General features: G+C 46.6%; 9 non-coding genes across 9 annotated transcripts; 2 read left to right on the forward strand and 7 right to left on the reverse strand.

Annotated features, from left to right (window-relative positions):
- The first annotated feature begins 868 nt into the window (after positions 1-868).
- Positions 869-941, forward strand: trnar-acg (transfer RNA arginine (anticodon ACG)). Its single transcript has one exon. It is a non-coding gene; the product is annotated as a tRNA-Arg (tRNA).
- Positions 942-4,474: 3,533 nt separating this feature from the next.
- On the reverse strand, positions 4,475-4,546 carry trnae-cuc (transfer RNA glutamic acid (anticodon CUC)). Its single transcript has one exon. It is a non-coding gene; the product is annotated as a tRNA-Glu (tRNA).
- Positions 4,547-8,425: 3,879 nt separating this feature from the next.
- On the reverse strand, positions 8,426-8,497 carry trnae-cuc (transfer RNA glutamic acid (anticodon CUC)). Its single transcript has one exon. It is a non-coding gene; the product is annotated as a tRNA-Glu (tRNA).
- Positions 8,498-8,691: 194 nt separating this feature from the next.
- On the forward strand, positions 8,692-8,764 carry trnar-acg (transfer RNA arginine (anticodon ACG)). The gene has a single exon. It is a non-coding gene; the product is annotated as a tRNA-Arg (tRNA).
- Positions 8,765-10,039: 1,275 nt separating this feature from the next.
- Positions 10,040-10,111, reverse strand: trnae-cuc (transfer RNA glutamic acid (anticodon CUC)). Its single transcript has one exon. It is a non-coding gene; the product is annotated as a tRNA-Glu (tRNA).
- A 1,849-nt stretch (positions 10,112-11,960) lies between these two features.
- Positions 11,961-12,032, reverse strand: trnae-cuc (transfer RNA glutamic acid (anticodon CUC)). Its single transcript has one exon. It is a non-coding gene; the product is annotated as a tRNA-Glu (tRNA).
- Positions 12,033-13,881: 1,849 nt separating this feature from the next.
- Positions 13,882-13,953, reverse strand: trnae-cuc (transfer RNA glutamic acid (anticodon CUC)). Its single transcript has one exon. It is a non-coding gene; the product is annotated as a tRNA-Glu (tRNA).
- A 1,856-nt stretch (positions 13,954-15,809) lies between these two features.
- Positions 15,810-15,881, reverse strand: trnae-cuc (transfer RNA glutamic acid (anticodon CUC)). Its single transcript has one exon. It is a non-coding gene; the product is annotated as a tRNA-Glu (tRNA).
- Positions 15,882-17,817: 1,936 nt separating this feature from the next.
- trnae-cuc (transfer RNA glutamic acid (anticodon CUC)) lies at positions 17,818-17,889 on the reverse strand. The gene has a single exon. It is a non-coding gene; the product is annotated as a tRNA-Glu (tRNA).
- Between the last annotated feature and the right edge of the window lie 1,214 nt (positions 17,890-19,103).

The following is a 19,103-nucleotide window of genomic DNA, read 5'->3' on the forward strand; positions in this document are numbered from 1 at the left end:
TCTGCCCAAATACACTGAACCCCCGGGTTGAGTGAAAAAACAGATTCCCTGAATGCATACAACACTATATAATTCAGAAAACCGTCCTTTTGGATAATTCTTGTTTTGCCAAATTATTATCACATTGTTACAGTCACAGAACTAAAGCAACAGGCCACTACAAGGTCCTGCGCCCACGCTGACCACATGTATGGAAAGTGCGCCAGAAGCCCATGGCCAGTTTAAAGTGTCCAAATCCCATATGGTCTAGCGGTTAGGATTCCTGGTTTTCACCCAGGCGGCCCGGGTTCAACTCCCGGTATGGGAATGCATGCTCCTTTTTGCTTCCCTCCTCAAAAATCCAGCAAATCTTCCTGCACCAGAAGTGACTTTTTGGCCAGCAGTAGAGCTACAGAACCCTGATATGTCGAGGTTCTGACTAGCCCTTAGCCCCTTCCATAGCTCAGCTGGTAGAGCGGAGGACTGTAGGTTGGAGTGTTGGCCACCCTTAGGTCGCTGGTTCAACTCCGGCTCGAAGGAGGTGTTTTTTTTTCATGTTCCCACCAATTTTTTGGTTTGGAGCTGGCTTTCTCACAGCTGTCAGCAGAGCTTGAATTCGCAGTCCACAATTGGAAGGCAAAAGAGCTTTCCCTGACCGGGAATCGAACCCAGGCCGCGGCGGTGAGAGCGCCGAATCCTAACCACTAGACCACCAGGGAGGGCTGGTGGGCTGGAGGGCTGGTGGGCTGGTGGGCTGGTGGGCTGGTGGGCTGGAGGGCTGGTAGTCTGTTCTCCTGATAACAAGGTGAGAATGAGCAGACATCAATGCTTGCCACCGTCACATCGAAAACCAACAAGTCTGTAACAATCGGAGGTCTTTACTATTGGTGGGCCAGTGGCGCAATGGATAACGCGTCTGACTACGGATCAGAAGATTCTAGGTTCGACTCCTGGCTGGCTCGCTCTGTGCTTGTTTTTCTCCGGCTTATTTTGTTGTTGTGTTTTTTTTCTCCAAAGTCCAAAAGAAAAGGCAACTCTCTAGGCATTCTTCTATTTTTTCCAAAAAAAGGCACATTCTGCACACCCATTCCGATGTCTAGGGGAGACACGGACATGCTTTGGTATTGCCATTCGTCTCACAAAATGCAGGCTGGTGGGCCAGTTGATTCTAGAATGAACAATTTCATTGCTACTCTGTAACCGCTTTACTACTTTGAAGGGTGCAATGCCATGTGGTTTTGATGTCACAGGCTTGCCATTTTGAAGCCTTATCACTAATTGCCACCTGGACATTGAGAATAATTTGTAATCTGCATTAAACTGAACGAGCGAATAATCAGCATATTAAAAATTGGTCTCACTTTCATTATTAACCTCACAACATGTCAGTTTTGTACCTTGACAGACCGACGATAGGCAGTTTTTCCTCTAGATAACGGTTGCCATGTGTGTTTTCAGATGCATGACACAAGTATTTTCACCTGGACAAGACCTTAATTACCAGTTCGAGGTATAAATTCAGCAATCACAGGATTCTGGCCAAAAAACTGAACCTTGTGTGAGTCAACAAACATGTCCCTTGAATGCATGCAACACTATATATTTCAGTAAACCGTCCCTTCGGATGATTCTTGTATTGCCAAATTATTATCACATTGTTACAGTCACACACCAAAAGCAACAGGCCACTACAAAACCCTGCGCCCACACTGGCCACATTTATGGAAAGTGGCCCACAAGCTTGTGGCCAGTTAAAGCTGGCCAGTTCCCATATGGTCTAGCAGTTAGGATTCCTGGTTTTCTCGTACGCAGCCAGGGGTTGACTCCAGTTTTTCCTCTAGATAAAGGTTGCCGTGTGTGTTTTCAAATGGATGACACGAGTATTTTCACTTGGACAAGAGCTTAATTACCAGTTTGAGGAATCAATTCTGCAATCACAGGAATCTGCCCAAATACACTGAACCCCCGGGTTGAGTGAAAAAACAGATTCCCTGAATGCATACAACACTATATAATTCAGAAAACCGTCCTTTTGGATAATTCTTGTTTTGCCAAATTATTATCACTTTGTTACAGTCACAGAACTAAAGCAACAGGCCACTACAAGGTCCTGCGCCCACGCTGACCACATGTATGGAAAGTGCGCCAGAAGCCCATGGCCAGTTTAAAGTGTCCAGATCCCATATGGTCTAGCGGTTAGGATTCCTGGTTTTCACCCAGGCGGCCCGGGTTCAACTCCCGGTATGGGAATGCATGCTCCTTTTTGCTTCCCTCCTCAAAAATCCAGCAAATCTTCCTGCACCAGAAGTGACTTTTTGGCCAGCAGTAGAGCTACAGAACCCTGATATGTCGAGGTTCTGACTAGCCCTTAGCCCCTTCGATAGCTCAGCTGGTAGAGCGGAGGACTGTAGGTTGGAGTGTTGGCCATCCTTAGGTCGCTGGTTCAACTCCGGCTCGAAGGAGGTGTTTTTTTCATGTTCCCACCAATGTTTTGGCTTGGAGCTGGCTTTCTCACAGCTGTCAGCAGAGCTTGAATTCGCAGTCCACAATTGGAAGGCAAAAGAGCTTTCCCTGACTGGGAATCGAACCCGGGCCGCGGCGGTGAGAGCGCCGAATCCTAACCACTAGACCACCAGGGAGGGATGGTGGGCTGGAAGGCTCGTGGGCTGCTGGGCTGGTGGGCTGGAGGGCTGGAGGGCTGGTAGTCTGTTCTCCTGATAACAAGGTGAGAATGAGCAGACATCAATGCTTGCCACCGTCACATCGAAAACCAACAAGTCTGTAACAATCAGGGGTCTTTACTTTTGGTGGGCCAGTGGCGCAATGGATAACGCGTCTGACTACGGATCAGAAGATTCTAGGTTCTACTCCTGGCTGGCTCGCTCTGTGCTTGTTTTTCTCCGGCTTATTTTGTTGTTGTGTTTTTTTTCTCCAAAGTCCAAAAGAAAAGGCAACTCTCTAGGCATTCTTCTATTTTTTCCAAAAAAAGGCACATTCTGCACACCCATTCCGATGTCTAGGGGAGACACGGACATGCTTTGGTATTGCCATTCGTCTCACAAAATGCAGGCTGGTGGGCCAGTTGATTCTAGAAAGAACAATTTCATCGCTACTCTGTAACCGCTTTACTACTTTGAAGGGTGCAATGCCATGTGGTTTTGATGTCACAGGCTTGCCATTTTGAAGCCTTATCACTAATTGCCACCTGGACATTGAGAATAATTTGTAATCTGCATTAAACTGAACGAGCGAATAATCAGCAATTTTGCGGATTAAAAATTGGTCTCACTTTCATTATTAACCTCACAACATGTCAGTTTTGTACCTTGACAGACCGACGATAGGCAGTTTTTCCTCTAGATAACGGTTGCCATGTGTGTTTTCAGATGCATGACACAAGTATTTTCACCTGGACAAGACCTTAATTACCAGTTCGAGGTATAAATTCAGCAATCACAGGATTCTGGCCAAAAAACTGAACCATGTGTGAGTCAACAAACATGTCCCTTGAATGCATGCAACACTATATATTTCAGTAAACCGTCCCTTCGGATGATTCTTGTATTGCCAAATTATTATCACATTGTTACAGTCACACACCAAAAGCAACAGGCCACTACAAAACCCTGCGCCCACACTGGCCACATTTATGGAAAGTGGCCCACAAGCTTGTGGCCAGTTAAAGCTGGCCAGTTCCCATATGGTCTAGCAGTTAGGATTCCTGGTTTTCTTGTACGCAGCCAGGGGTTGACTCCAGTTTTTCCTCTAGATAAAGGTTGCCGTGTGTGTTTTCAAATGGATGACACGAGTATTTTCACTTGGACAAGAGCTTAATTACCAGTTTGAGGAATCAATTCTGCAATCACAGGAATCTGCCCAAATACACTGAACCCCCGGGTTGAGTGAAAAAACAGATTCCCTGAATGCATACAACACTATATAATTCAGAAAACCGTCCTTTTGGATAATTCTTGTTTTGCCAAATTATTATCACATTGTTACAGTCCCAGAACTAAAGCAACAGGCCACTACAAGGTCCTGCGCCCACGCTGACCACATGTATGGAAAGTGCGCCAGAAGCCCATGGCCAGTTTAAAGTGTCCAAAGCCCATACGGTCTAGCGGTTAGGATTCCTGGTGTTCACCCAGGCGGCCCGGGTTCAACTCCCGGTATGGGAATGCATGCTCCTTTTTGCTTCCCTCCTCAAAAATCCAGCAAATCTTCCTGCACCAGAAGTGACTTTTTGGCCAGCAGTAGAGCTACAGAACCCTGATAGGTCGAGGTTCTGACTAGCCCTTTGCCCCTTCGATAGCTCAGCTGGTAGAGCGGAGGACTGTAGGTTGGAGTGTTGGCCATCCTTAGGTCGCTGGTTCAACTCCGGCTCGAAGGAGGTGTTTTTTTCATGTTCCCACCAATGTTTTGGCTTGGAGCTGGCTTTCTCACAGCTGTCAGCAGAGCTTGAATTCGCAGTCCACAATTGGAAGGCAAAAGAGCTTTCCCTGACCGGGAATCGAACCCGGGCCGCGGCGGTGAGAGCGCCGAATCCTAACCACTAGACCACCAGGGAGGGATGGTGGGCTGGAGGGCTCGTGGGCTGCTGGGCTGGTGGGCTGGAGGGCTGGAGGGCTGGTAGTCTGTTCTCCTGATAACAAGGTGAGAATGAGCAGACATCAATGCTTGCCACCGTCACATCGAAAACCAACAAGTCTGTAACAATCGGGGGCCTTTACTTTTGTTGGGCCAGTGGCGCAATGGATAACGCATCTGACTACGGATCAGAAGATTCTAGGTTCGACTCCTGGCTGGCTCGCTCTGTGCTTGTTTTTCTCCGGCTTATTTTGTTGTTGTGTTTTTTTTCTCCAAAGTCCAAAAGAAAAGGCAACTCTCTAGGCATTCTTCTATTTTTTCCAAAAAAAGGCACATTCTGCACACCCATTCCGATGTCTAGGGGAGACACGGACATGCTTTGGTATTGCCATTCGTCTCACAAAATGCAGGCTGGTGGGCCAGTTGATTCTAGAATGAACAATTTCATCGCTACTCTGTAACCGCTTTACTACTTTGAAGGGTGCAATGCCATGTGGTTTTGATGTCACAGGCTTGCCATTTTGAAGCCTTATCACTAATTGCCACCTGGACATTGAGAATAATTTGTAATCTGCATTAAACTGAACGAGCGAATAATCAGCATATTAAAAATTGGTCTCACTTTCATTATTAACCTCACAACATGTCAGTTTTGTACCTTGACAGACCGACGATAGGCAGTTTTTCCTCTAGATAACGGTTGCCATGTGTGTTTTCAGATGCATGACACAAGTATTTTCACCTGGACAAGACCTTAATTACCAGTTCGAGGTATAAATTCAGCAATCACAGGATTCTGGCCAAAAAACTGAACCATGTGTGAGTCAACAAACATGTCCCTTGAATGCATGCAACACTATATATTTCAGTAAACCGTCCCTTCGGATGATTCTTGTATTGCCAAATTATTATCACATTGTTACAGTCACACACCAAAAGCAACAGGCCACTACAAAACCCTGCGCCCACACTGGCCACATTTATGGAAAGTGGCCCACAAGCTTGTGGCCAGTTAAAGCTGGCCAGTTCCCATATGGTCTAGCAGTTAGGATTCCTGGTTTTCTCGTACGCAGCCAGGGGTTGACTCCAGTTTTTCCTCTAGATAAAGGTTGCCGTGTGTGTTTTCAAATGGATGACAGGAGTATTTTCACTTGGACAAGAGCTTAATTACCAGTTTGAGGAATCAATTCTGCAATCACAGGAATCTGCCCAAATACACTGAACCCCCGGGTTGAGTGAAAAAACAGATTCCCTGAATGCATACAACACTATATAATTCAGAAAACCGTCCTTTTGGATAATTCTTGTTTTGCCAAATTATTATCACATTGTTACAGTCACAGAACTAAAGCAACAGGCCACTACAAGGTCCTGCGCCCACGCTGACCACATGTATGGAAAGTGCGCCAGAAGCCCATGGCCAGTTTAAAGTGTCCAAATCCCATATGGTCTAGCGGTTAGGATTCCTGGTTTTCACCCAGGCGGCCCGGGTTCAACTCCCGGTATGGGAATGCATGCTCCTTTTTGCTTCCCTCCTCAAAAATCCCGCAAATCTTCCTGCACCAGAAGTGACTTTTTGGCCAGCAGTAGAGCTACAGAACCCTGATATGTCGAGGTTCTGATCCAGCAAATCTTCCTGCACCAGAAGTGACTTTTTGGCCAGCAGTAGAGCTACAGAACCCTGATATGTCGAGGTTCTGACTAGCCCTTAGCCCCTTCGATAGCTCAGCTGGTAGAGCGGAGGACTGTAGGTTGGAGTGTTGGCCATCCTTAGGTCGCTGGTTCAACTCCGGCTCGAAGGAGGTGTTTTTTTCATGTTCCCACCAATGTTTTGGCTTGGAGCTGGCTTTCTCACAGCTGTCAGCAGAGCTTGAATTCGCAGTCCACAATTGGAAGGCAAAAGAGCTTTCCCTGACCGGGAATCGAACCCGGGCCGCGGCGGTGAGAGCGCTGAATCCTAACCACTAGACCACCAGGGATGGATGGTGGGCTGGAGGGCTCGTGGGCTGGTGGGCAGGAGGGCTGGAGTGCTCGTGGGCTTGTGGGCTGGTGGGCTGGTGGGCTGGAGGGCTGGTAGTCTGTTCTCCTGATAACAAGGTGAGAATGAGCAGACATCAATTCTTGCCACCGTCACATCGAAAACCAACAAGTCTGTAACAATCGGGGGTCTTTACTAATGGTGGGCCAGTGGCGCAATGGATAACGCGTCTGACTACGGATCAGAAGATTCTAGGTTTGACTCCTGGCTGGCTCGCTCTGTGCTTGTTTTTCTATGGCTTATTTTGTTGTTGTGTTTTTTTTCTCCAAAGTCCAAAAGAAAAGGCAACTCTCTAGGCATTCTTCTATTTTTTCCAAAAAAAGGCACATTCTGCACACCCATTCCGATGTCTAGGGGAGACACGGACATGCTTTGGTATTGCCATTCGTCTCACAAAATGCAGGCTGGTGGGCCAGTTGATTCTAGAAAGAACAATTTCATCGCTACTCTGTAACCGCTTTACTACTTTGAAGGGTGCAATGCCATGTGGTTTTGATGTCACAGGCTTGCCATTTTGAAGCCTTATCACTAATTGCCACCTGGACATTGAGAATAATTTGTAATCTGCATTAAACTGAACGAGCGAATAATCAGCATATTAAAAATTGGTCTCACTTTCATTATTAAACTCACAACATGTCAGTTTTGTACCTTGACAGACCGACGATAGGCTGTTTTTCCTCTAGATAACGGTTGCCATGTGTGTTTTCAGATGCATGACACAAGTATTTTCACCTGGACAAGACCTTAATTACCAGTTCGAGGTATAAATTCAGCAATCACAGGATTCTGGCCAAAAAACTGAACCTTGTGTGAGTCAACAAACATGTCCCTTGAATGCATGCAACACTATATATTTCAGTAAACCGTCCCTTCGGATGATTCTTGTATTGCCAAATTATTATCACATTGTTACAGTCACACACCAAAAGCAACAGGCCACTACAAAACCCTGCGCCCACACTGGCCACATTTATGGAAAGTGGCCCACAAGCTTGTGGCCAGTTAAAGCTGGCCAGTTCCCATATGGTCTAGCAGTTAGGATTCCTGGTTTTCTTGTACGCAGCCAGGGGTTGACTCCAGTTTTTCCTCTAGATAAAGGTTGCCATGTGTGTTTTCAAATGGATGACACGAGTATTTTCACTTGGACAAGAGCTTAATTACCAGTTTGAGGAATCAATTCTGCAATCACAGGAATCTGCCCAAATACACTGAACCCCCGGGTTGAGTGAAAAAACAGATTCCCTGAATGCATACAACACTATATAATTCAGAAAACCGTCCTTTTGGATAATTCTTGTTTTGCCAAATTATTATCACATTGTTACAGTCACAGAACTAAAGCAACAGGCCACTACAAGGTCCTGCGCCCACGCTGACCACATGTATGGAAAGTGCGCCAGAAGCCCATGGCCAGTTTAAAGTGTTCAGATCCCATATGGTCTAGCGGTTAGGATTCCTGGTTTTCACCCAGGCGGCCCGGGTTCAACTCCCGGTATGGGAATGCATGCTCCTTTTTGCTTCCCTCCTCAAAAATCCAGCAAATCTTCCTGCACCAGAAGTGACTTTTTGGCCAGCAGTAGAGCTACAGAACCCTGATATGTCGAGGTTCTGACTAGCCCTTAGCCCCTTCGATAGCTCAGCTGGTAGAGCGGAGGACTGTAGGTTGGAGTGTTGGCCATCCTTAGGTCGCTGGTTCAACTCCGGCTCGAAGGAGGTGTTTTTTTCATGTTCCCACCAATGTTTTGGCTTGGAGCTTGCTTTCTCACAGCTGTCAGCAGAGCTTGAATTCGCAGTCCACAATTGGAAGGCAAAAGAGCTTTCCCTGACCGGGAATCGAACCCGGGCCGCGGCGGTGAGAGCGCCGAATCCTAACCACTAGACCACCAGGGAGGGCTGGAGGGCTCGTGGGCTGGTGGGCTGGTGGGCAGGAGGGCTGGAGGGCTCGTGGGCTGGTGGGCTGGTGGGCTGGAGGGCTGGTAGTCTGTTCTCCTGATAACAAGGTGAGAATGAGCAGACATCAATGCTTGCCATCGTCACATCGAAAACCAACAAGTCTGTAACAATCGGGGGTCTTTACTAATGGTGGGCCAGTGGCGCAATGGATAACGCGTCTGACTACGGATCAGAAGATTCTAGGTTCGACTCCTGGCTGGCTCGCTCTGTGCTTGTTTTTCTCCGGCTTATTTTGTTGTTGTGTTTTTTTTCTCCAAAGTCCAAAAGAAAAGGCAACTCTCTAGGCATTCTTCTATTTTTTCCAAAAAAAGGCACATTCTGCACACCCATTCCGATGTCTAGGGGAGACACGGACATGCTTTGGTATTGCCATTCATCTCACAAAATGCTGGCTGGTGGGCCAGTTGATTCTAGAATGAACAATTTAATCGCTACTCTGTAACCGCTTTACTACTTTGAAGGGTGCAATGCCATGTGGTTTTGATGTCACAGGCTTGCCATTTTGAAGCCTTATCACTAATTGCCACCTGGACATTGAGAATAATTTGTAATCTGCATTAAACTGAACGAGCGAATAATCAGCATATTAAAAATTGGTCTCACTTTCATTATTAACCTCACAAAATGTCAGTTTTGTACCTTGACAGACCGACGATAGGCAGTTTTTCCTCTAGATAACGGTTGCCATGTGTGTTTTCAAATGGATGACACGAGTATTTTCACTTGGACAAGAGCTTAATTACCAGTTTTAGGAATCAATTCTGCAATCACAGGAATCTGCCCAAATACACTGAACCCCCGGGTTGAGTGAAAAAACAGATTCCCTGAATGCATACAACACTATATAATTCAGAAAACCGTCCTTTTGCATAATTCTTGTTTTGCCAAATTATTATCACATTGTTACAGTCACAGAACTAAAGCACCAGGCCACTACAAGGTCCTGCGCCCACGCTGACCACATGTATGGAAAGTGCGCCAGAAGCCCATGGCCAGTTTAAAGTGTCCAAATCCCATATGGTCTAGCGGTTAGGATTCCTGGTTTTCACCCAGGCGGCCCGGGTTCAACTCCCGGTATGGGAATGCATGCTCCTTTTTGCTTCCCTCCTCAAAAATCCAGCAAATCTTCCTGCACCAGAAGTGACTTTTTGGCCAGCAGTAGAGCTACAGAACCCTGATATGTCGAGGTTCTGATCCAGCAAATCTTCCTGCACCAGAAGTGACTTTTTGTCCAGCAGTAGAGCTACAGAACCCTGATATGTCGAGGTTCTGACTAGCCCTTAGCCCCTTCGATAGCTCAGCTGGTAGAGCGGAGGACTGTAGGTTGGAGTGTTGGCCATCCTTAGGTCGCTGGTTCAACTCCGGCTCGAAGGAGGTGTTTTTTTCATGTTCCCACCAATGTTTTGGCTTGGAGCTGGCTTTCTCACAGCTGTCAGCAGAGCTTGAATTCGCAGTCCACAATTGGAAGGCAAAAGAGCTTTCCCTGACCGGGAATCGAACCCGGGCCGCGGCGGTGAGAGCGCCGAATCCTAACCACTAGACCACCAGGGAGGGATGGTGGGCTGGAGGGCTCGTGGGCTGCTGGGCTGGTGGGCTGGAGGGCTGGAGGGCTGGTAGTCTGTTCTCCTGATAACAAGGTGAGAATGAGCAGACATCAATGCTTGCCACCGTCACATCGAAAACCAACAAGTCTGTAACAATCGGGGGTCTTTACTTTTGGTGGGCCAGTGGCGCAATGGATAACACGTCTGACTACGGATCAGAAGATTCTAGGTTCGACTCCTGGCTGGCTCGCTCTGTGCTTGTTTTTCTCCGGCTTATTTTGTTGTTGTGTTTTTTTTTCTCCAAAGTCCAAAAGAAAAGGCAACTCTCTAGGCATTCTTCTATTTTTTCCAAAAAAAGGCACATTCTGCACACTCATTCCGATGTCTAGGGGAGACACGGACATGCTTTGGTATTGCCATTCGTCTCACAAAATGCAGGCTGGTGGGCCAGTTGATTCTAGAATGAACAATTTCATCGCTACTCTGTAACCGCTTTACTACTTTGAAGGGTGCAATGCCATGTGGTTTTGATGTCACAGGCTTGCCATTTTGAAGCCTTATCACTAATTGCCACCTGGACATTGAGAATAATTTGTAATCTGCATTAAACTGAACGAGCGAATAATCAGCATATTAAAAATTGGTCTCACTTTCATTATTAACCTCACAACATGTCAGTTTTGTACCTTGACAGACCGATGATAGGCAGTTTTTCCTCTAGATAACGGTTGCCATGTGTGTTTTCAGATGCATGACACAAGTATTTTCACCTGGACAAGACCTTAATTACCAGTTCGAGGTATAAATTCAGCAATCACAGGATTCTGGCCAAAAAACTGAACCATGTGTGAGTCAACAAACATGTCCCTTGAATGCATGCAACACTATATATTTCAGTAAACCGTCCCTTCGGATGATTCTTGTATTGCCAAATTATTATCACATTGTTACAGTCACACACCAAAAGCAACAGGCCACTACAAAACCCTGCGCCCACACTGGCCACATTTATGGAAAGTGGCCCACAAGCTTGTGGCCAGTTAAAGCTGGCCAGTTCCCATATGGTCTAGCAGTTAGGATTCCTGGTTTTCTCGTACGCAGCCAGGGGTTGACTCCAGTTTTTCCTCTAGATAAAGGTTGCCGTGTGTGTTTTCAAATGGATGACACGAGTATTTTCACTTGGACAAGAGCTTAATTACCAGTTTGAGGAATCAATTCTGCAATCACAGGAATCTGCCCAAATACACTGAACCCCCGGGTTGAGTGAAAAAACAGATTCCCTGAATGCATACAACACTATATAATTCAGAAAACCGTCCTTTTGGATAATTCTTGTTTTGCCAAATTATTATCACTTTGTTACAGTCACAGAACTAAAGCAACAGGCCACTACAAGGTCCTGCGCCCACGCTGACCACATGTATGGAAAGTGCGCCAGAAGCCCATGGCCAGTTTAAAGTGTCCAGATCCCATATGGTCTAGCGGTTAGGATTCCTGGTTTTCACCCAGGCGGCCCGGGTTCAACTCCCGGTATGGGAATGCATGCTCCTTTTTGCTTCCCTCCTCAAAAATCCAGCAAATCTTCCTGCACCAGAAGTGACTTTTTGGCCAGCAGTAGAGCTACAGAACCCTGATATGTCGAGGTTCTGACTAGCCCTTAGCCCCTTCGATAGCTCAGCTGGTAGAGCGGAGGACTGTAGGTTGGAGTGTTGGCCATCCTTAGGTCGCTGGTTCAACTCCGGCTCGAAGGAGGTGTTTTTTTCATGTTCCCACCAATGTTTTGGCTTGGAGCTGGCTTTCTCACAGCTGTCAGCAGAGCTTGAATTCGCAGTCCACAATTGGAAGGCAAAAGAGCTTTCCCTGACCGGGAATCGAACCCGGGCCGCGGCGGTGAGAGCGCCGAATCCTAACCACTAGACCACCAGGGAGGGATGGTGGGCTGGAAGGCTCGTGGGCTGCTGGGCTGGTGGGCTGGAGGGCTGGAGGGCTGGTAGTCTGTTCTCCTGATAACAAGGTGAGAATGAGCAGACATCAATGCTTGCCACCGTCACATCGAAAACCAACAAGTCTGTAACAATCGGGGGTCTTTACTTTTGGTGGGCCAGTGGCGCAATGGATAACACGTCTGACTACGGATCAGAAGATTCTAGGTTCGACTCCTGGCTGGCTCGCTCTGTGCTTGTTTTTCTCCGGCTTATTTTGTTGTTGTGTTTTTTTTTCTCCAAAGTCCAAAAGAAAAGGCAACTCTCTAGGCATTCTTCTATTTTTTCCAAAAAAAGGCACATTCTGCACACCCATTCCGATGTCTAGGGGAGACACGGACATGCTTTGGTATTGCCATTCGTCTCACAAAATGCAGGCTGGTGGGCCAGTTGATTCTAGAATGAACAATTTCATCGCTACTCTGTAACCGCTTTACTACTTTGAAGGGTGCAATGCCATGTGGTTTTGATGTCACAGGCTTGCCATTTTGAAGCCTTATCACTAATTGCCACCTGGACATTGAGAATAATTTGTAATCTGCATTAAACTGAACGAGCGAATAATCAGCATATTAAAAATTGGTCTCACTTTCATTATTAACCTCACAACATGTCAGTTTTGTACCTTGACAGACCGACGATAGGCAGTTTTTCCTCTAGATAACGGTTGCCATGTGTGTTTTCAGATGCATGACACAAGTATTTTCACCTGGACAAGACCTTAATTACCAGTTCGAGGTATAAATTCAGCAATCACAGGATTCTGGCCAAAAAACTGAACCATGTGTGAGTCAACAAACATGTCCCTTGAATGCATGCAACACTATATATTTCAGTAAACCGTCCCTTCGGATGATTCTTGTATTGCCAAATTATTATCACATTGTTACAGTCACACACCAAAAGCAACAGGCCACTACAAAACCCTGCGCCCACACTGGCCACATTTATGGAAAGTGGCCCACAAGCTTGTGGCCAGTTAAAGCTGGCCAGTTCCCATATGGTCTAGCAGTTAGGATTCCTGGTTTTCTCGTACGCAGCCAGGGGTTGACTCCAGTTTTTCCTCTAGATAAAGGTTGCCGTGTGTGTTTTCAAATGGATGACACGAGTATTTTCACTTGGACAAGAGCTTAATTACCAGTTTGAGGAATCAATTCTGCAATCACAGGAATCTGCCCAAATACACTGAACCCCCGGGTTGAGTGAAAAAACAGATTCCCTGAATGCATACAACACTATATAATTCAGAAAACCGTCCTTTTGGATAATTCTTGTTTTGCCAAATTATTATCACTTTGTTACAGTCACAGAACTAAAGCAACAGGCCACTACAAGGTCCTGCGCCCACGCTGACCACATGTATGGAAAGTGCGCCAGAAGCCCATGGCCAGTTTAAAGTGTCCAGATCCCATATGGTCTAGCGGTTAGGATTCCTGGTTTTCACCCAGGCGGCCCGGGTTCAACTCCCGGTATGGGAATGCATGCTCCTTTTTGCTTCCCTCCTCAAAAATCCAGCAAATCTTCCTGCACCAGAAGTGACTTTTTGGCCAGCAGTAGAGCTACAGAACCCTGATATGTCGAGGTTCTGACTAGCCCTTAGCCTCTTCGATAGCTCAGCTGGTAGAGCGGAGGACTGTAGGTTGGAGTGTTGGCCATCCTTAGGTCGCTGGTTCAACTCCGGCTCGAAGGAGGTGTTTTTTTCATGTTCCCACCAATGTTTTGGCTTGGAGCTGGCTTTCTCACAGCTGTCAGCAGAGCTTGAATTCGCAGTCCACAATTGGAAGGCAAAAGAGCTTTCCCTGACCGGGAATCGAACCCGGGCCGCGGCGGTGAGAGCGCCGAATCCTAACCACTAGACCACCAGGGAGGGATGGTGGGCTGGAAGGCTCGTGGGCTGCTGGGCTGGTGGGCTGGAGGGCTGGAGGGCTGGTAGTCTGTTCTCCTGGTAACAAGGTGAGAATCAGCAGACATCAATGCTTGCCACCGTCACATCGAAAACCAACAAGTCTGTAACAATCAGGGGTCTTTACTTTTGGTGGGCCAGTGGCGCAATGGATAACGCGTCTGACTACGGATCAGAAGATTCTAGGTTCTACTCCTGGCTGGCTCGCTCTGTGCTTGTTTTTCTCCGGCTTATTTTGTTGTTGTGTTTTTTTTCTCCAAAGTCCAAAAGAAAAGGCAACTCTCTAGGCATTCTTCTATTTTTTCCAAAAAAAGGCACATTCTGCACACCCATTCCGATGTCTAGGGGAGACACGGACATGCTTTGGTATTGCCATTCGTCTCACAAAATGCAGGCTGGTGGGCCAGTTGATTCTAGAAAGAACAATTTCATCGCTACTCTGTAACCGCTTTACTACTTTGAAGGGTGCAATGCCATGTGGTTTTGATGTCACAGGCTTGCCATTTTGAAGCCTTATCACTAATTGCCACCTGGACATTGAGAATAATTTGTAATCTGCATTAAACTGAACGAGCGAATAATCAGCAATTTTGCGGATTAAAAATTGGTCTCACTTTCATTATTAACCTCACAACATGTCAGTTTTGTACCTTGACAAACCGACGATAGGCAGTTTTTCCTCTAGATAACGGTTGCCATGTGTGTTTTCAGATGCATGACACAAGTATTTTCACCTGGACAAGACCTTAATTACCAGTTCGAGGTATAAATTCAGCAATCACAGGATTCTGGCCAAAACACTGAACCATGTGTGAGTCAACAAACATGTCCCTTGAATGCATGCAACACTATATATTTCAGTAAACCGTCCCTTCGGATGATTCTTGTATTGCCAAATTATTATCACATTGTTACAGTCACACACCAAAAGCAACAGGCCACTACAAAACCCTGCGCCCACACTGGCCACATTTATGGAAAGTGGCCCACAAGCTTGTGGCCAGTTAAAGCTGGCCAGTTCCCATATGGTCTAGCAGTTAGGATTCCTGGTTTTCTTGTACGCAGCCAGGGGTTGACTCCAGTTTTTCCTCTAGATAAAGGTTGCCGTGTGTGTTTTCAAATGGATGACACGAGTATTTTCACTTGGACAAGAGCTTAATTACCAGTTTGAGGAATCAATTCTGCAATCACAGCAATCTGCCCAAATACACTGAACCCCCGGGTTGAGTGAAAAAACAGATTCCCTGAATGCATACAACACTATATAATTCAGAAAACCGTCCTTTTGGATAATTCTTGTTTTGCCAAATTATTATCACATTGTTACAGTCACAGAACTAAAGCAACAGGCCACTACAAGGTCCTGCGCCCACGCTGACCACATGTATGGAAAGTGCGCCAGAAGCCCATGGCCAGTTTAAAGTGTCCAAAGCCCATACGGTCTAGCGGTTAGGATTCCTGGTTTTCACCCAGGCGGCCCGGGTTCAACTCCCGGTATGGGAATGCATGCTCCTTTTTGCTTCCCTCCTCAAAAATCCAGCAAATCTTCCTGCACCAGAAGTGACTTTTTGGCCAGCAGTAGAGCTACAGAACCCTGATAGGTCGAGGTTCTGACTAGCCCTTAGCCCCTTCGATAGCTCAGCTGGTAGAGCGGAGGACTGTAGGTTGGAGTGTTGGCCATCCTTAGGTCGCTGGTTCAACTCCGGCTCGAAGGAGGTGTTTTTTTCATGTTCCCACCAATGTTTTGGCTTGGAGCTGGCTTTCTCACAGCTGTCAGCAGAGCTTGAATTCGCAGTCCACAATTGGAAGGCAAAAGAGCTTTCCCTGACCGGGAATCGAACCCGGGCCGCGGCGGTGAGAGCGCCGAATCCTAACCACTAGACCACCAGGGAGGGATGGTGGGCTGGAGGGCTCGTGGGCTGCTGGGCTGGTGGGCTGGAGGGCTGGAGGGCTGGAGGGCTGGTAGTCTGTTCTCCTGATAACAAGGTGAGAATGAGCAGACATCAATGCTTGCCACCGTCACATCGAAAACCAACAAGTCTGTAACAATCGGGGGCCTTTACTTTTGGTGGGCCAGTTTCGCAATGGATAACGCATCTGACTACGGATCAGAAGATTCTAGGTTCGACTCCTGGCTGGCTCGCTCTGTGCTTGTTTTTCTCCGGCTTATTTTGTTGTTGTGTTTTTTTTTCTCCAAAGTCCAAAAGAAAAGGCAACTCTCTAGGCATTCTTCTATTTTTTCCAAAAAAAGGCACATTCTGCACACCCATTCCGATGTCTAGGGGAGACACGGACATGCTTTGGTATTGCCATTCGTCTCACAAAATGCAGGCTGGTGGGCCAGTTGATTCTAGAATGAACAATTTCATCGCTACTCTGTAACCGCTTTACTACTTTGAAGGGTGCAATGCCATGTGGTTTTGATGTCACAGGCTTGCCATTTTGAAGCCTTATCACTAATTGCCACCTGGACATTGAGAATAATTTGTAATCTGCATTAAACTGAACGAGCGAATAATCAGCATATTAAAAATTGGTCTCACTTTCATTATTAACCTCACAACATGTCAGTTTTGTACCTTGACAGACCGATGATAGGCAGTTTTTCCTCTAGATAACGGTTGCCATGTGTGTTTTCAGATGCATGACACAAGTATTTTCACCTGGACAAGACCTTAATTACCAGTTCGAGGTATAAATTCAGCAATCACAGGATTCTGGCCAAAAAACTGAACCATGTGTGAGTCAACAAACATGTCCCTTGAATGCATGCAACACTATATATTTCAGTAAACCGTCCCTTCGGATGATTCTTGTATTGCCAAATTATTATCACATTGTTACAGTCACACACCAAAAGCAACAGGCCACTACAAAACCCTGCGCCCACACTGGCCACATTTATGGAAAGTGGCCCACAAGCTTGTGGCCAGTTAAAGCTGGCCAGTTCCCATATGGTCTAGCAGTTAGGATTCCTGGTTTTCTCGTACGCAGCCAGGGGTTGACTCCAGTTTTTCCTCTAGATAAAGGTTGCCGTGTGTGTTTTCAAATGGATGACACGAGTATTTTCACTTGGACAAGAGCTTAATTACCAGTTTGAGGAATCAATTCTGCAATCACAGGAATCTGCCCAAATACACTGAACCCCCGGGTTGAGTGAAAAAACAGATTCCCTGAATGCATACAACACTATATAATTCAGAAAACCGTCCTTTTGGATAATTCTTGTTTTGCCAAATTATTATCACATTGTTACAGTCACAGAACTAAAGCAACAGGCCACTACAAGGTCCTGCGCCCACGCTGACCACATGTATGGAAAGTGCGCCAGAAGCCCATGGCCAGTTTAAAGTGTCCAAATCCCATATGGTCTAGCGGTTAGGATTCCTGGTTTTCACCCAGGCGGCCCGGGTTCAACTCCCGGTATGGGAATGCATGCTCCTTTTTGCTTCCCTCCTCAAAAATCCAGCAAATCTTCCTGCACCAGAAGTGACTTTTTGGCCAGCAGTAGAGCTACAGAACCCTGATATGTCGAGGTTCTGATCCAGCAAATCTTCCTGCACCAGAAGTGACTTTTTGGCCAGCAGTAGAGCTACAGAACCCTGATATGTCGAGGTTCTGACTAGCCCTTAGCCCCTTCGATAGCTCAGCTGGTAGAGCGGAGGACTGTAGGTTGGAGTGTTGGCCATCCTTAGGTCGCTGGTTCAACTCCGGCTCGAAGGAGGTGTTTTTTTCATGTTCCCACCAATGTTTTGGCTTGGAGCTGGCTTTCTCACAGCTGTCAGCAGAGCTTGAATTCGCAGTCCACAATTGGAAGGCAAAAGAGCTTTCCCTGACCGGGAATCGAACCCGGGCCGCGGCGGTGAGAGCGCCGAATCCTAACCACTAGACCACCAGGGATGGATGGTGGGCTGGAGGGCTCGTGGGCTGGTGGGCAGGAGGGCTGGAGTGCTCGTGGGCTTGTGGGCTGGTGGGCTGGTGGGCTGGAGGGCTGGTAGTCTGTTCTCCTGATAACAAGGTGAGAATGAGCAGACATCAATGCTTGCCACCGTCACATCGAAAACCAACAAGTCTGTAACAATCGGGGGTCTTTACTAATGGTGGGCCAGTGGCGCAATGGATAACGCGTCTGACTACGGATCAGAAGATTCTAGGTTTGACTCCTGGCTGGCTCGCTCTGTGCTTGTTTTTCTCCGGCTTATTTTGTTGTTGTGTTTTTTTTCTCCAAAGTCCAAAAGAAAAGGCAACTCTCTAGGCATTCTTCTATTTTTTCCAAAAAAAGGCACATTCTGCACACCCATTCCGATGTCTAGGGGAGACACGGACATGCTTTGGTATTGCCATTCGTCTCACAAAATGCAGGCTGGTGGGCCAGTTGATTCTAGAAAGAACAATTTCATCGCTACTCTGTAACCGCTTTACTACTTTGAAGGGTGCAATGCCATGTGGTTTTGATGTCACAGGCTTGCCATTTTGAAGCCTTATCACTAATTGCCACCTGGACATTGAGAATAATTTGTAATCTGCATTAAACTGAACGAGCGAATAATCAGCATATTAAAAATTGGTCTCACTTTCATTATTAAACTCACAACATGTCAGTTTTGTACCTTGACAGACCGACGATAGGCTGTTTTTCCTCTAGATAACGGTTGCCATGTGTGTTTTCAGATGCATGACACAAGTATTTTCACCTGGACAAGACCTTAATTACCAGTTCGAGGTATAAATTCAGCAATCACAGGATTCTGGCCAAAAAACTGAACCTTGTGTGAGTCAACAAACATGTCCCTTGAATGCATGCAACACTATATATTTCAGTAAACCGTCCCTTCGGATGATTCTTGTATTGCCAAATTATTATCACATTGTTACAGTCACACACCAAAAGCAACAGGCCACTACAAAACCCTGCGCCCACACTGGCCACATTTATGGAAAGTGGCCCACAAGCTTGTGGCCAGTTAAAGCTGGCCAGTTCCCATATGGTCTAGCAGTTAGGATTCCTGGTTTTCTTGTACGCAGCCAGGGGTTGACTCCAGTTTTTCCTCTAGATAAAGGTTGCCGTGTGTGTTTTCAAATGGATGACACAAGTATTTTCACTTGGACAAGAG

Source organism: Carassius gibelio, chromosome A11 (genome assembly GCF_023724105.1).
Source record: "Carassius gibelio isolate Cgi1373 ecotype wild population from Czech Republic chromosome A11, carGib1.2-hapl.c, whole genome shotgun sequence".
NCBI lineage: Eukaryota > Metazoa > Chordata > Actinopteri > Cypriniformes > Cyprinidae > Carassius > Carassius gibelio.